Source organism: Propithecus coquereli, unplaced genomic scaffold (assembly GCF_000956105.1).
Source record: "Propithecus coquereli isolate 6110/MARCELLA unplaced genomic scaffold, Pcoq_1.0 Scaffold2, whole genome shotgun sequence".
Classification (NCBI taxonomy): domain Eukaryota; kingdom Metazoa; phylum Chordata; class Mammalia; order Primates; family Indriidae; genus Propithecus; species Propithecus coquereli.
This window is the reverse complement of record NW_012144966.1, coordinates 10,450,406-10,469,252: the sequence shown is the minus strand read 5'-3', so window position 1 is coordinate 10,469,252 and position 18,847 is coordinate 10,450,406.

The window sequence follows — 18,847 nt, the reverse complement described above, 5'->3', positions numbered from 1 at the left end:
TCCCCAACCCCTGGTCATCTGCGGCCTGTTAGGGACCAACAGCAGAGCTCTACCTCAGCACCGCTCCCAGCCCGTGGAAAAATTGTCTTCCATGAAACTTAGGAAACAGGTGTGGGGTGGGAGAAAGGCGGTGCACAGCGGGAGGTGAGCCGCATGTGAGCCATGAAGCTTCATCTGCATTTACAGCGATTCCCCATTGCTGGCATCACCACCTGAGCTCCGCCCCCCGCCCCCCACCAAACCGGTCCCTGGTACCAAAAGGGTTGGGGACTGCGGCTCTAAGTGGCTCCAAGGTTAGGGAAGCTGTGCAATGTGGGTGGTTTTATTTTTTCCTGTTTTTATTCTAGTGTTGAAATGTTGACTGATATATACCCCTTAAATTCAATCAAATGAATTTGAGATTGTTTTCCCTCCTTATATTTAAGGTAATGTAAAGGTTTTGATAACAACAAATAGGTCTGTAAAACCCTAACATCATAATTCCAGTCTTGTTGCTTAGATTTTTTTTTACTTAATTTTTTTCATAATAATTTCCTCTCCTTGAGAAGTAGTTATTTTACCCAGTCTATTGGAAAAATATGTAGTTGCGATTCATGTAATTCAGAATTGGAAGATAATTAATATTTTAATATTCATAATTAATATTTTAATATTTAAAAATAATTTTAGTGTGCTTTAATTCTTTAACACTAATAATTAATGATACTTTTAATAAAAGGCTTCAAAACAAATGGTAGACTTCCAGATTATATCCAGAACTAACGGAATGGATATAGCTTTCTCAGACATCTACTATTTCTCATTTATATGTTCTGAAGGCTATGTAGGTATTATTGGTTCTTCGGTGTTTCTGTCTGTAGAATTCTGGGTTCAAAATAAGAATAAATTCTTGGCTTTCCAATCTCTTTTTCTGTTTACAATTAGAGTTTATTCCTGATTTCTACTCTTTCTTCCTCCAAATTCTTTGAGCACAACTTAGAAGCACTTCCTACTTCTTTTTTCTTTATCAATACCTCCTATAGATTTTTTTCTGAAAAAGATTATACTACAACAAAACTTCATAGCTGTTCTAATTCTATAAAAAAGAAATGGAAAAAAAATTGAGCTTGTATCAAAGCATGATACAAGTCAGATCTGACAAATGAAAAGTTAATACTATTTTAGATGTTTAATACATTTGCTTAATGACGATTTCTTTTACCTCTAGAATGCTGATGGAGGGCTTGATACAATATCATTAAAAGTCAATTTTTAAAAAATTAAATTGCGTATGCCCTATGCCAGGCCTTATATACACTTTGAATTAGAAGGCTTGGTTACAAAGTGAATCACCTCAGACATGCAACTTCACTGCATGCTTTCATTTCACACCCAGGGAGCAGGCAGGAAAATCCCAAATGAAGGAGCTATACAAACAGGTTTCAGTATGCACACACTGCTACCCTGGGGCTGGGTACATTGCATATTTGTGTACATACTATATGAATGTGTGCAGAGCAAGTGGGGATTACAGCTGATACACAGTGTAATTTAATACACTGCTACCGAAGAAAACTGTACAGGAGCAAACTGAAGGTGAAAAACACCTTTTAGAGTGAGCTTTTATGTGAAATGCCACAATGTTTTCTAATTATTGCAATGTGAAAATCATTAGAATAAATAGAAGCAAATTTATTTTCCTCCCTGATTCCTAATATACAGGCTACAGATAATAGCCTTTTTTTGTTGTCACGGTTTAGTAACTTTAAGCCAGTTTTTAGCAGTCCACCCCCTCCATTGTATGCTGCTATAAATTGCAACACAATTCTGCACATCAGTGTATAATTTCCCCCAAGGTTTTATAAAATTCATTAATATAAAACATTAATGCACAAGGTCCGTAGGTCTTTTTTTTTAGGTGTTTAAATCCATTGACTTGTAACTGGATTTTAAAACGACATTTTTCCTTACTGCCTTCAATTCAGTCCAAATCTAAAAAAAAAAAATAAAATAAAATAAAAAGATGCCAGATGTCATGAGGCCAATAAGCAGGTGGGCCGAAGCTTCTGTACCAATTCAAACTGGCACCGCATCAAACCTGGTGGGTATAACCTTTAATTCACTGCTTCCCTGGCACCAGATCTAGTGCCATCTGCTCAGCCTTGCTAAGCTGTGCTTGTTTCTGTGCAGGGACGATGCCAACAATGCAAACTGTCTCCTACATGTGCAGGGAATCATCAGTGCAACTAGTTTTTTGAGACCCATATGGTGGCATCTGCGAATGCACACTGTCAGCATCACTGCCTGTACTACCCTTCGAGTTTTAAGAATGGGAGGAGAGAATGCCAGTTTGTGATTCACTATAGAGAGCCAGGAGGAAAACTTTTTCCTTGCTTCTGAGGGCTTTTATTAAGGTCTTTGGAAGTGAGCACCCAAGGCATTGGAACAGACTTGACTTTAGCTCAGAGGCCAAGAACTCTGAGAAGCCTCTGTGAACGTCATACCCAGAAAGACTCCCCTCATGTGTTTACTAGATCAACAGAAATCAAAGTCCTCCTCAGTTCATGGCACCAACACTCCAGAATGCTACTTTTAAAGAATTCTTTCTTATTTCCATTAAGGCTTTGAATAGTTAGATTCAAATATATATGGGGGGCGGGGGGTATCTTGTTCTTTCAAGCAATAAATGAATAAGGAAGAACAGATTTGTTTTATCACTGCCTACGTTCAGCATGACTTAGAGATGCTGAGCATTTTTGAACTATGGCCCTTTGTGAAGAATGACCCTTCACCTACTTATTCATTTTACATTATTTGCTGAGCACTGATGAGGTGAACTGAAGGAAACACGCACCCCCGTGCACATACGTGCACACGCCCACGCACGCACACCCCGACCCTGCCTTGTGCAATGCCCGGAGAGGCATTGAGCCACGTGCATGTAGCCAGTTGCTTCAGAGCCCACAGCTCTCAAGTGAAATGGTGAAGTTTCTAGATTCATGCCTACTGATAATTCCTCACTCTATCATATCCCAGGACAAATGTTCTGAGCCAGACTTCCAGTGGACTTAGAGAGGAAACTCTAATCAGCTCTCTGCTGCTAAACAGACAAATAAATACGATTTGTGAGTTTGCTGGTTTATTATCCATTTCTCATACTGACTACAATTTCCACGAAAGAAAGGATTTTGCTAAATTTAGCTTCTAGCAAAGTATCCAGCATACAGTGGTTACTCAATAATTATGTAATAGGTAAAGAATTTATAAACACGGAGAAAATACTGCTTTTAGGTAGTTCTAAGAAAAAATAAATCTATTCCAGGATATACGAGATATACCAAATATTAATTAATGCAACTGAATTATTATTACTATTAATAGGTAATAATACATAAACAATAATATTTACTGAATACCAACTCTATACTAAACACTTTGCTAAGCATTTCACATTCTTTATCTTATTTTACAATTTGGGCAATGCTGTTAATTGTTAATATGATCTCTACTGTATAGATGGGAGAACGAAATCTGGGAAGTTTAGCTAGTAAGCATTAGAAACAAGAGTCAAATTCAGCTCTATCTGACTCCAGAGCCTAAGTTTTTTAATTACAACATTAAATGGCCTATCCTCTATCAAAATATTTGGTAAATTCAGCCTAAATCAAATGGAAAAAGTGTCAGACAAATAGGTTTCTGTTTCTGCCATATGTTAGGTTTTATTTCAAAAGTTTTCTATTTGTTAAACTATTATTAGTATAATATTATTATTAAGTTAAGGATTTGGGGCAGGTATATGTTTAGCTTTATTTTTACTTATTTAAAAGACATTCATATCCCATCATATATAAAACATATGTGTCTCACTAAGGACCCTGAAATTCTCAAGTATAAAAAATATAATTCTCACTCTGTTAACAACAATTTCTGACAGTTACATTTCTGCATATACGGGAACTCCTGACTGGTGTATTAGTGATCTCAATACCATCTGGCAAAATAAAAATCCTGAAATATAAGGCAGAATCACTTAGGGAAAAGATCATGATAATTTTAGTGCAATATTTATCACACACACATTTGAGAATGTTAATTCACCTGATAAACATTAACAGTTAAAACTTAGGAGAGAATACATTTCCTAAACACAAAATTACTTAAAAATTATTAGTTATAATTGATATTATCTATCACTGTATATAGTGAGATAGTTTAAGCAATACAGTCAGAGCCTAACAGCATTGCTTCACCAAAGGAAATGCATCCCACATAATGATAGTTATCTTAAATTCACACCTATGTAGATTCTACCTTTAGTTTCAAAAGGATTTTTTTTTCAAATATTTTTGTGATTTTTTTCCCTTTGATTAGTTCATATTCATTCTCTTTATCATCCCTCATCGCCACCTTCCTCAGAAGATAGGAAGAAAAGAAGGAAGGAAGGAAGGAGGGAAGGAGGGAAGAAAAGAGAGGGAAGAAAAAAAGAGAGAGACAGAGGGAGAGAGAGAAAGGAAAGGAACTTCATATGTTAACACCTGCTATAGGGAACATTTCCAGCAGAAATTCAGCCAAGAGTCCAGTCTCAAATGTGCATTTCTTCTCAATAATTAGTATTACTAATGCTAGAGAGATATTTGAACAAGATGAAAAGGGTCAGAGGATAGTGAGATTTTAGAGAGGGAAGTAGATTTCAAAAATACAAATTTAAATAGCAGAGCACATACATTGAGAGCAGAAAGGAGGTCACGGTGTATAGAGGCAAAGGCATAAACTCTAAATGGATGCTAGTGACCACGTGTCCTTTAAGAATATGCCTAATCTCAGGCTGCAGTAATTTTTATAGTTCACTGAATTGCTTTAAGAATCAAATACAATAATGGATGTGATACCACGTTGTTCAATGTAGCATGCGACACAAATGTAAGGTGACTTTTTATAAGCATTATTATCATTCCTTATTGTCCGCCATGGCCCAAACACTTTTGTCAACAGAAAAGGGACAGACAAGACTCTCATCATCAGGAAAGTCTAACTGCAAATGGCAGATGCCTAGAAAATGACCACCTTGCACATTTAAGTTCCACCTCATCTCACACCGGAGCTGCCAGGTCAACTGACTTGAGCTTCATAAACCTAAATCAGCACATTTTGGTTCTCAGTGACCACAGTCCTCATTTGCATTCAGGTAGATCTTGCAACTTGGAAGCTGTTCAGAGTTTAAACCTCAATGGAAAATCTCCTTGACTGATATTCATCGGAGGAGATTAAATATCACCCCAGCCACCTGCCTAAAATGGCAGGACTGAAGGCTTAAGCAAGTTTAGAAGCACTGTCCCGCCTTCTCACTCCAGCCCAAACTCCTACAACAAAGATCACCCAGGCCCTACACACAACAGGGTGGGGGTGGGGGTGGGGCAAAGAGATTCTGCTCTGGTCTGTCCTGCAGCCTCGGTGGCACTATCTTTGCCTTCTTTGACATTCTGCTGCCTGCTCTTCAGACTCTTCATAAAACTAGGCATGTAATGGCACTACGTCTGTCCAGGTCCAGCGGCAACGCAGAATGAAAGCACATGCTCATTAATAAATACATTATAACACGAGCATAGGTGAAAACTTATTTATCATCCCCACCATCTAAGCACTTTATCATATTTAATCTTCATAACAACTCCATTTGATAAATGAGAAAACTAAGGCTTGGGGAGATGAATAGCCTTTTTAGGATGCACAAATGTAAGTGGCAGAGATGGAATCCAAACCCAGAAATATCTGATATCCATACTTGAGCTCTTGGACCCAGTGCTAGTGAGTGCCACGCCTACTGGGGAAGAGGAGATATGCCCAGAAGACAAGAAGCCGGAGAATTATCACGGTGCATCATGCAAGACTTTTTTCACATGAAGGGATTTTCGTTAAAAAAAATTTTATATTTAAACAAACAAGATGTATTATGGAGTAGAAAGCCATGAGAATATGATTTTTTTTTAAATTAAAAAAGGGAAAAAATTCAGGTACCTGCATGTAGGCTATGGCCACCAGGTCATGGGCAGAGCTCCTGCTCTTCACTCTGTCATTTGAGGCAGCCCAGAGAGAGAAAAGCAAACGACAAATACCAACAGGGACCCCTGAACTACCCTAATAAATTCCTCATAAACTAGTGTCTCTCAAATCTGCCCAAGTATTAGTATCATCAAGGGTCATTTTTGTTTGTTTTGTTTTGTTTTATTTTGTTTTAAACACTCATGTGTGCACTTCACCTACAAAGATTTTGATTCAATTGGTTGGAGCAATCCCAGGCATCCAGTATTTTTTAAAAAATTCCTCAGCTAGAGATGAGAATGACTCCACAACAAAAAACATGCATGATACTATCATTTAAATGAACATGATTAAAATGTTCATTCATTCAATACATACCCATTTTGTGCCAACCTGAGCAGGGCACTGCACTAGGGACAATGGCACAGATGCACCTAAACTTTTGATGGGGTTATGTCCAGATAAAACTGTCATAAGTTGAAGATGGAAGTCATTTAATACACTTAGCCTACTGAACACCATAACTTAATCTACCTTAAATGTCCTCTGATCATTTACATTAGCCTATAGGTGGGCAAAATCATCTGGCAACATAGTGTACTACAGAGCTGTAGTCTCCAGCCCCAGGCCACGGACAGGTACTGGTCCACAGCCTGTTAGGGACCGGACCCGGAGCAGTGACTAGCAAGTGAAGATTCATCTGTATCTACAGCCGCTCCCCATCATGCCTGTCCCTGCCTGAGCTCTGCCTCCTGCTCCCCCTCAATCTCCCAGCCCCCACTCCCATCCGTGGAAAAATTGTCTTCCATGAAATTGGTCTCTGGTGCCAAAAAGGTTGGGGACCGCTGCCACAGAGCATCAGTTGTTTACCCTCATCATCATGTGATTGGCTGGGAGCTGCTGGGAGCTGCTAGTGCCCAGCGTCACAAGAGAGTATGTTCCCACATTTCACTAGCCCAGGAAAAGATCAAAAATTCAAAATTGGAAGTACAATTTCTTTGCATCATCATAAAGCTGAAAAATTGTAAATCAAACCATAAGTGGGGGACTGTCTGTACTTGTGAACAATTCTGTAATTCATGTCTAAGATGTTTCCTGTAGGCCTGAAAGACTCTTTGAATTGAATGGTGTCATTACTTTTCATTTCCTCATTTTTGCCCTCAGACAGATTGCATTCAATAGTAGTTTGAATAAACTTTTTATAGCCCTTATCTCTAGCTGGTGGAAAATAAAATGGCAGAGGGAAGAAAAATATAATTTTATCCTGATGTCTCCAAGAGACAAAGTTATCACAGGACTAGTGCCAGGTGAAGGCAAAGTCGAGGCAGAGGGAACAGGGAAAGGGAAAGGAATAAGAATATGACAGAAGAAATCCGAGTCGCCTGCTGAGAATGTACCCTCACTGAATTCCACATTTCTCCAGGTCAGGCATTCAATGATAGAATGATGATTTTAAGCATATAAGACATTTGTGCCAAGTCAATCATTGCAACAGTAACACCGAGAGCAAGAACAAAACAGAGAGAGAGAGAGAGTAAAGACACCAACGAAGGGTTACAGAAGTTGTCATTTTAGGAAGCTGGAATTTGAGGTAATTCTGAGAGAAGACTATATATGAATGGCTACTGAGATTAAGCAGTTTCTAGTGCAGTTTCCAGAATTTATAAGCAACGTTTTGCAGCATTTTGATTCATGGATTCAGGACCCACCTATTTTTCAAGGTATCTGTTTGCAATAGAGGATATGAGGCTGCCTGGTGAAAGTGGGTAACATATTTAGGCATTTAAATTCATTCCTGTGTTTCCTTGTAGGTGAAATAACTGCTATATTATTTTGAGCTCCTCTGTGTGGAACACTGTTCTAAATGCATTCGTGGGTTAAAGCATTTCATCATTGCAATAGTTCTGTTACAGAGTGACTATGTGTAGCAGCCAGGACATGCATTGCTAGGATCTCCCTTCCAGAGACAAACTAACCTATTGCAACACTCACTCTGAGGCCGCACTGTGTTTAATGACTGAGCACAGTTGAGAGTACTGGAGTGAAGACATTGTGTCCAACATGGGACTCCTCTGATGGTAATATTTGCCTGGGGACCTCCCATCAGGCTGGCCAAGAGCTACACTGTAGTATGAGGCTCTTTCTACACAGTTCTTTCTTCCCACTGTCCTTTCACGGGTGTTAGACTTGCATTGTAATCTGAAAGTTCTCCATGCCCGTTCTTGCTCCCTATGCCTTTTATGCTACATAGATGTTTTCCTAATGTCTTGCACATCTAAATCTGTTTTGCATCTGCCTCACAGAGTACTGGAACTGATACGCTTTGGTTAACCATGTTCAACAGACAGGTTCATTAAACATAGCTAAGATCACGTGACTGGGAAGTAACCGAGCTAGTATTTTAATCCAGGCTGAATGACTTCAGAGTTACTTCTCTTAACAAATTATGTTGTTTCAACTTTCCATACTGAAAACCTCTGGGAGAAAGGGGACTGAGATCCAGGCCACAGCTGCTCTCTGTTGATGTGGAGCTGTGATGGATTTGGGAGGCATAGCATCAAAAAAGACAAGCGGGCTCACTGGTCTGAGAAACAAGTGCAGTTTATCAAAGATAACACTGTGATATTAAGGGAGTGGTGTTATCTCTGATGAACTGCACTTGTTTTTCAGACCCAGGGAATCAAAAGGGATAGATTTGGCAAAAGAGATGGAGATTTCAGGTGCTGAAGGAAATGTGCCTTGATGTCTCATGGGCTGGTAAAACTGTAACTTGCTGATCACGTGTTATTCAATGTGTTGAATGGCACAGCTAGTGGTATCTTTCTTGGTTCTCTGCCAAATCACTTTCAGGCCCAGAGCATCTTATGACCAATAATGTGGAGAAAATGCACAGGCTCTGGCAGGAGGCAAACCTGAGCTCGAATTTCCACTCCTTATTATCTGAGTGACACTGTAATATTTAATCTCATGGAGTCTCAGTTTTTCCATCTAGACTCTAGAGATAATATAATTATATTTTTAAGAAATTTAAAACATTGCATGAGATAATGTAAATAAATTTCTGTGATGCATGGTAGTAACTCCACAAATGCTGATTAAGTTTTTGAAAACATGCTTTTAATTTATACAGTGTGGTTCAGTTTCTCCATGAACCAAGATGGTTATCAAGGTCTGGGAAAGTCTTAGCCAGCCTAAGTGAGAACTTACCCCTAATTATCATTATCTAAACTGTTATGGATTAGTTGGTATCTGTTTTGCTTTCCATATCAGTATTTCTGGCAGATGCTGTGACTCCTTATATTGTTCAAGCAAGAAAATCATTTGCTTTTCAACCTTCTGAACGAGCTCACAATTATGGACAGTAGAGATTGAAGTCCTTCCTTTCTTATTTTTCAAAAATGTCATTTGATTACAAATTGTGCTCCCCATATTCCTTAGGGTTCCTTGGGTGCAAGAATGGGGCCAAGTAGGTGGTCTTCAGACAATGATCTCTATTTAAATTAGTATTTCTCCTCTTTCAAAGATTCTCTTTGAAGATAGAGCTGTCAGACAGACAGAGTGACTTGTATTATATCACTGAATAATAAATCATCCTAAAACTTAGAGGCTTAAACCAACAACAGTGATTCATTCTTCTCTCAGTTTCCTGGGTCGTAAATTTGGGGAGAACTTGCTTGGATGGCTGCTACTGGCTCAAGGTCTCACGCAGGTGTGCTGAGATGATGGGTGGGTGGTACTGGAGCAGCCAGGAGCTAGTGGGGCTTCTCTCTTCATTTAGCCACAGGATTCTCCATGTAGTTTTTCCATGTGGACCAGTTTGTATTTTCACAATATGGCAGCTGCAGGGCAGTGGCACTGTTTCCATGGAGACTTGTTCGCCAGTACTGGAGTTCCAGATCCCTAGGCTAAAGTGCTATTGCCTTTCATTACCAATATCAGAAGTCATGCAGCATTTCCACCACATGCTGTTGTTAACGGAAAGCCACAGTCCCATTCAGAATCAAGACGAAGGGAATTAAGCTCTGGTCTAAAAAAGTGGCGAGGTTCTAGAACAGCACATGGTATTGTTTTGGCCTCTTGGGAAAATGCAATCAGTCACAGATAGGTATTTACAAATCCAGAAATGTAGATATAGATGTTTGAACCTATTGAACATATGAATTTATTGAATGTTTATGTATCTCATTTTCTCTCCACCTCTCTCTCTCACACAGACACACACGTTACACACAGTTTATCAAAATACAGTCTGTGGGCCCCTTCAATAACAAAATCATCTGAGGGCTGGATAAAATTGCTTGGCTGACATGCTTCCCACCCTCAATGATAGTTTGCATTTCATTTTCCTTAAGTTGCAACAGACTCTGGTCCCACTCCGTCTGCAGTGAGGTCTATGATTGTAGTGCAAGGAGAATTGCTCCCAAGTGACCCTAGAAGCTCACGCTGAGCTGCCTGAATAATGGGACCAATCCCCCTCTTCTAAGGCAATCTAGATAGGATTGGTACTCCCCTCTTCTGCCCATAGTAGGGGTTACACCTGAATTCACAGAATCAGTGGTGTCTCTATCCCAACAAGAGTTGCTGTAAGTAATTTTCCCAAAGCTTCAAGCTATTCAGACACTGGTCACCATTTATTATCAGACAATTCCTGAAAATAGTTGTCATCCACATACGGACTGTTTGCTGTCCAAACAGTTTTGGTATCCCTGTTGCTCTCAACCTTGGAGATCACTGGGGAAAAATATCCCTGCCCTGGAACATAGACTCATGCTACACATAGCTTCACATCTAGTAACCCTAAATCAGGCCATCCTTTGCTCTAATTACCATGATCCTTTCTTTCCCAGGGTCCTTTAGAATGCTCATTATTTTAGTAGTAGAGAATTATGCACAATGAGCCTCATAAATTTTGACATTGTTTCTATGCAAAGGACATATGTAAGAAAACTAAAGTTATTCACTTAAGGATCCTGGGAATAAAACTGAAAAACGGTGGTGCACTTGTTTGTCATCTCATTCACCTTGACAACTTGTAGTCACATTATGCCTAAATGTCTACTTAATAAGGGAACTGACTATTCACTGCAAAATTATTGGTCTTTATATTAGAATTCTTTGCCTGTAGGTGCCTCAAATTTGACATGTTGACATGTCTAAACATCAGAAATCACAACCTGGCTGTTCACAGGACAATGCAACTTGCGGCATTTTTCTGTGGCCTGTACACTTGGAATTAATAGCTAGGATATAAAACTAGAGGGATAGCTTTAAAAATTGGATTTCTAGCTTCACTCGAAAAATCGTCAGAGCTGGCATCATAAGGCTCATGTTGCTTCTTGCCAATAATCAGTTGATGGTGAGTGGTAGCTGTTCTCTTTCTACCCAGCCAGGGGTTAATCTGCTTTACTTAGTTTGCATAACCTCCTTGGCCCCTGAGGGCATTAAGTTTGGAACACAATAAATTTTATATTTCAAATATTCAGCTGATCAAATGATGAATAGTAATGAGGCATATGTTGTAACTGGCACATCTATTGAAATACAGGGAAGCAATGAAAACATCAAGAGTGCTACTCAATGTACAATCACCCAGGAGTAATAGTAAAAGCCATTCGGTGGTAATTTATCTGTCAACCTCAATACATACCTAGGATTAGGAAGGGAAGTAAATAAACATCTGAGCAGCCTAAAGATATGGCATAAAATTCACGCACTAGAACTTAAGCACTTTTCTCATAGGTGAGTACCCTAAAACCCTCATTTGACACCCATTTACTCTTATTTTAGAAAGCTTAGAAATCACAACAAAGATTCTATAAATAACCCATAATCCCCTCACGCAGAATACTGTTTGTGGTATTGAAAAAAATAATATTGGTACCACGTTGTGCATGTACATTATATATACTACATATCATCTTTTATCACATTTCTTTTCAATTAATGCATCCTTAATTTTCCCCATGTTATTAAGCTTTCTTTTACATGATTTTTAATAGCTGTAGTATTTTGCTATATACATGTATCATTATTTATTTGGCCTAGATTTTTCTAATTTTTATTATTATTAAAATTATTTAATAAACATCCTCGATAATGAATTTTCCCTCTATATCCATGATTCTTTTCTTAGCATACTGCATGAATATAAATACTTAGTATAAAGCACTAGGAGTGGGGGTTGCTAGTTTGAAAGATAAGTACATTTTAAAGACTTTGAATGCTTTGGAAAGGCCTCCCCAAAATATGTATTTATATTCCAACCAACAATATCTGTGAGTTCCCATTGCTACCAAAACTATTAAATATCTTCTCAAAACTGGGTATTATCATTTTACCTTTGGATTTCAGGCATGAAAAAAAAAGACAGAAAACAATAGAAAATAAACTAAAGCTAAGATGGGGAGACATATTAGTGCTGCTATTTAAGAAAGGGGAAACAGCCTTACAGTCTTCAGTAGCTCCTGAGATTGTCTGCAGGCACAGCACAATAATGGATATTCATAACAATGACCACGAGTCATCAAGTAAAGGTTAATTAATGTTCAAATATTCCATTTTAAAAGACATACATTTTTAGTGATACTGTATTTTCCCTTTGGAAAAATAATCTTGGAGTATACCTGGAGCCTTAAAACATTATATTTTGATATTTTAACATACAGTCCCAGTAATTTCTGGGACTGTATGTTAAATAAGCAATCCTTATATAGAAATGTCCCAGTGTACATCAATGTTCACTAATATATTATTTGTAGTAACCATGAAATAAAATACAATAAAATAAGACCTGAAACTGAATATCCAATGAAAAGTGAACAAAAGAAAAATGTTTATTCAAAACTGTGCAAAAATACAGTCATAGCTATGTTGAATGAAGTACATGCAAAGAAATAGCCCAGAAAGAAATGTTTTAAAATATCTCAAATATTAACCACTGTCCATCCTATGTGAGGAGTGAAACTATAGATGATTATCTTTTTAAAAATTTTTCCATGTGTTACAAATTTTTCATAATGGTCATATATTATTTTCATAATGAAAAGAACCAGTAAGCACTGATTTTAAAGAAGTATCTCCTTTAACAAAATCTAGATAAGTATCCTAGCTACTACACAAAATGTTTGTTTCTGAACAGTTAGTAGCAAACAGTAATACGTATTTATGAAGCTCATGAGTCTGTGGATCAGAAATTTAGGCTGGGCTTGGCTGGGAACCTCTGCTGTTGATAAGCTTGCTCACTTCTGTAACAGTGAAGTGTCATATCCCATCTTGGTTGGGTAGATTGTGGCTACTTGGCTTCCCCCCCCCCCATCTCTCATCTCCAGCAGACTACCTGGCCACGTGATCATGTTCTCATGGTGATGTCAGAGGAAAGAGTGCCAGCAGAATTGGGGGCTCAAGCGCTTTTTTGAGATTCTACTTGGATCACATCTTTTATCCTCACATTGGCCAAAGTAAGCCGCATGACCAAACCCCAAGCCAGAGTGAGGAGAGACACCATAGCTACATAGCAATACGTGTGGCTCCAGAGAGGTGTAATGGATTTGCCATTAATGTGATCAGTCTTCCACAGTACAGAAATTATTTTTAGTTTTCTCTATTTTTAGATGTTACTCCAGGTTCCTAAGCTGGTATTGCCATCAACACACTGATTATTCCAATACCATTGCAAACCCATTAAACCTGGGAAAGATGGCAAGTCCAGTTTCTCTTCATAACTCCATACTCTAAGGACAAATCAAAAAACTATTGTGCTGAAATAGAAAAACATTATGAAAGAAGCATCTATTGGGATGCAGCTGAACAAATCTGATATAACTGGAGAAAATTTCTCTTGGCCTTGGCTGACATGTATTCATTTCAGAATCAAAAATTGAAAAGAGCATCTGGTATTTTATAACGAGTCTTTGTATATTTTATTTTTAAGCTTGCATTTTATCATCCAACACAAAGTTAATTTCATACAAAACTAATTTCGTGAGAGAATCAGATGCATAAATGCTCATTGAGTAACTTAATGCTGGATTTAATCAATTGATATTTGAATTATGTACTACAACAAATTAATAGTAGATATATCCCTTCTTTCCAATTCATTCTGACAGAAATATACTAGGTACGATTTTCCATTTCTCCTGACCCCCAGAGTAATTTTTGTTATGAACAGAAAGAATTTTAAAAAAGGATATCAGCTATTCCACTCACAAATAAATGTCTTATCTGGGAAGTTTTACTAAAACTAGTTTTACTACCTTTCAGGAGAGTCTTAGATGAGGAAAATTGGCAGATCAAAAGTGGAAGGCTGTGAGCGGCAGAAGGGAACACATCTATTTTCTTTCTATAATTGCCCGTTGAGATAGTAAGATAATAATGCTTTAGAATTAGGAGATACACACTAATATACTTTATTTCATCATTTAAAGTGAAAATATTACTTAAATCATATTGAACTTTATTATGTGACTGAGGCAGAATTGATGTATAACAGCATTATAAAAAAAGAAGTTATGTGTACATTTTAAAATGTAAAATTATTATTACTATGTTATATTATTAAAACGGCATGAGGATGATACGTTCTACAATGCGGATGAACCTTGAAAACTTTATGTTAAATGAAAGACACTAATCACAAAATATCACATGTTGTATGAGTCCATACATAAGATATGTCCAGAATTGGTAAATCTACAGAAACTGAAGGATTAAGGGTTGCATGGGGCAGGGGTGGGGGAGGGATGGGGAGCAGAAATGAGGAATGACTGCTAAGGGGCCTTGTGTTTCTTTGGGGGAGTTTGAAATGTTCTAAATTAGATTATGGTGACGCTTGCACAACTCTGTGAATATACTAAAAGTCATTGAGCTATACATTTCAGGTGAATTTTATGGTATGTGAAATGTACCTTGATAAAGTTGTAAAAAAAATCGTAAAGTTAAAAATCTAGCAGCAATGCTTAGAGAAAAGGCAACCATTATGAAGAATATTAGATGCAAAGAGAATATCTATTAATCATTAAATTGTTTTAAATAGACTGGAATTATTTTACTAAAATTATATAAATAATTAAAAATGAATTACAGTATAAGTTAGATTAAAGTACACTGATCTAAGAATCATGTGTAACATTAGTGCAATGAAAATATGATACATAGAAACATGAAAGTTCCCTATTGAGTTTAAGAAAACTAGAAGATCATAGAAATATAATAAAGAGACAGAGGTAAATTCCAGGGAAGGAAATGAGGGATTTGAAAAGAAGAAAAAGATCAAATAAGTGGAAAGAGGTCTCAGGTGAAAATGATGAGTTCTACTTCAGGGCCCAGGTCTGTCTCTGTGAATGTCAGTGATCCATTAAGAGCAGGTAAGACACGGTTCCCTTTCAAGCTGAATCACCACAGCATAGCTTCTCATTTTCTTTTAATCTTTTTTATGACTGCCCCATGCATGCCCATATTCACAAAATATTTGTGAGACAAATATAAATAATATACTTTATCTCCATATCACCATTCCCCTCTCTAAATAATAACTGATATTACCCATCTGTAGATTCACAGAACCCAAATAGTCCTGGAAGATTTTGGAAAGGGTAGCTACTTTATAGGTCTTCTCGAAATATATATTCATTTATCTGTATTTTATTTTTTAACTTTTCCTCAAGGTTCTCCTGTCTGTCTTTGTGATTCTCTAAAACAACTCAGATGCTTTGGAAGTCAATACAGGTGCTCACCTACCTGATTATAGCTAGCCATAACACACGCATACACATTGATCTCTCAAACCAAAAAGCAGCGTTACAGACAGTTCCCTCCCAGGATCAGCTTCACGTAGCCTTAGGACACCCAAAGATTCTGGAATAAGAATCGATCTATATCACATACCCCAGTCACTTTTGTTGAAATCACATGCCCATGTCACACACAATGCTCATATCAAATTACTTATTTCTTCTCTGTCAAGCAACAGCTTAACCTTGGATTGACTTCTTAGCTTACAAGCTACGCAAAGTTATTATGTGACAGGAAAAAGTGAACGTGCATTTGAGGAAAGAAGACAAGGAAGGCCACACAGGTCAATCAGAGCCAAAGACACTAAGTGACAGTTCATAGTCTATGTTGTCCAAGGTGAAACCTCATAGCTGTAGTCCTCCTTCAGTGTTCTGAGCTTCAGAAGGTGTTTTAGAAAAGAAAATAGAATAAGTTAAAGATTAAATATTTAAAGTACACCAAATGAGCATTTGGTAACTGCAAGAAATCAATCCAACAAGGATTTGTCCTTGTTTAAAACATTCTGACTGCTCAACATCAGGAAGAACTGCTGAGATTGTTGTGGTTACACGACCCACGAAATTCATTCTGGAAAGTTCTCAGACACAAAATGAGCCCAACCCTTCAGTATCTGCACTGTTAGCCCTATTAGTGCTTCTTACTATTTCTTCTACTCTTGGGATTGACCATTCCCAGATATGGCGTGATCAGTTTTGAGAATATTTTTATCTTGCATCTTTATTGCCAGAAAAAAGATTTTTTTGATCGCCATGGTACCTCATTGTTCAGATAATAATAGCTATGTGCTTATGTTTAATGGTAAGAACCAGCAGCAAACATTTAGATGATGACATACAATAAACAGTAGGAAGAGGCAAACTTAGTAGCAAAGTTATATAACCATTTAAATTAATTTTTCTTACTTTATAGAGTGTAAGATTCCAATTTGATGCAGTTAAACAACATATCTTTATTGCATCTAACGAAATATGTTTATGTTATTGAGGCTGTCTTGAACCAGACGTTCTGAAATACAAGGCTATAGAAATATACCATTCTAGGCTCTCAGAAGCATCTATGAAATTTACATAATGCATGGCTTTCCTCATATAAATCATAGACCTAAATACTCATTAGAAAGTTAAACATGGTGTTAGAAGTTAGTATTACTGAACTCTAATAGAAACAGAGAAATAGAAAAATAAATTTTATGTGAAGTAACTGAGGAAAGAATAAAATCAAAATTTAGATATAGATTAGATACAAAGGAAACACTGGCAGAGTTATAGTAAAAAGAGTAGCTAAAAAGTCAAGATATTTTAAAGATAAATGGAGTTACTAACAAAAAACCTTTCAAATAACATTGATGCAGAATTTTAGAAATGAATAGGGAAAACCAGAAATCATAGAAAAGATAAGTAAAAACTGTTCTCACATTGGAAGAAAGAGATACACAAAAAGAATTTGTAAATTGTGTCATCTTATCTCAAATCGTTTCTAGATTAGGCAGAATATAAGCAATAGCTAATTAAAAATATATTCTGAAATAAGTGGCCTCTTACTAAGATGCTTTATTGATTATATCAGTATTTTTTAGAAGCAAAGGAAATGTTAGAGAAAGGTAGATATTTTAGATTATTCTAGGAAGAAAAAGATTTATTGGAAATATAATACTGAAATTATTTTTTATAGTTACACTGCAAGCCACCTTCAGAAACAAAATTATATTAAAAGATAAACAATATATATCATGTATACTTTTACATATAACATAAAAATTTTACTTGGATAACATTTCATGATAATTCCCATTTTTTTAAATGACAATGTGACAAGAATCTAGATATTTTAAATTTAGAAGTAAATCTTGGATCTAAAACAAAATTTAAAAAATTCAGATGGAAAAGCAGCTACCAGCCCAGCCACCTGAGATATCTGCCAAGAAGCCAGGTGCTTTGTGGGAATCTCTTCCATAGCTTAGCATCTGGGTTTTCTAAGTTGTTATCGAGGGAGGAAAGGGAAAAAAATCTACCACAGTGCGCAGCGCTGAGGCTTACTGGCCTCTTCAGAACAATAATATGAAAATGTTTTCTTTCCAACAATGAGACTCACAAAACGCGAATGGAAATCCAAAAGTAACAAAATACTATATGCTCTAAAATGTCTTTTCTGCATTATTTTTAATTTATGTTAAGACTGTATTAGCTTCAGAGTGTTTATCTATGCCCCCAAGAGAGGATTAGCTGGGAACATTCTTTGAGATAAACTAAAAGAACTATTTGGTGCTGGCACTGTTAAAATTTTCTGATGTGCAGGTGTTTGTAGTATTTGTACAGTTGCCTGATTGGTTTTCATCCAGGTAAATCCACAGAGAATAAGGTTTATCGTTTCAGGATAGAGAGGTGCAGAGGCTATTACAGAATATAGTGAAAACCTGCCACTAGCCACTTTCATGCTGTTTTCTAAAGACTTTCATGCTCTAACTTTGAGAATATAAGCAAACCTTCACTTTCCTTCATTTAACATTTCTTGCTGAGTTTTGCTGAATCACATTCATCTTACTTTTTTTCCAACATCTTTCGTAAACAATTCTGTATTAATTACTCTTCATTGGTGTTAGAAGAATACACATTGTTACTAAAATATAATAAAATACATCAAATAGCTTGTTTTTTTACATATGCTTTACAACAGTAATGGAAAAACAGTTCATTCATTTACTCAATTATTTCATCAAAATTTTATGAAGCATCTGAAGATTTCCAGGCAATGTGCTGGGTGCAGTAGACAGAAGAATCATCAAAACAGAAATGATCTCTGCCTTCATGGAGTTTATGTTTCAATGGGGAGACAGTACAACTGGTTATTATATTGGAATTTTAAGCACAGTACCAATGTATAGTAAATGCTGCAGTCCACAGGATGTCTTAGATCACATGCTGAATTAATAAATGATTTAGCCATATGTTGACACAAGTGGGAAGCCTAGGACTAAAATTTCTTGAGCTCATACCACCTGCTAGCCTCAGTATTGCATGATGACTATGCTATGATTAAT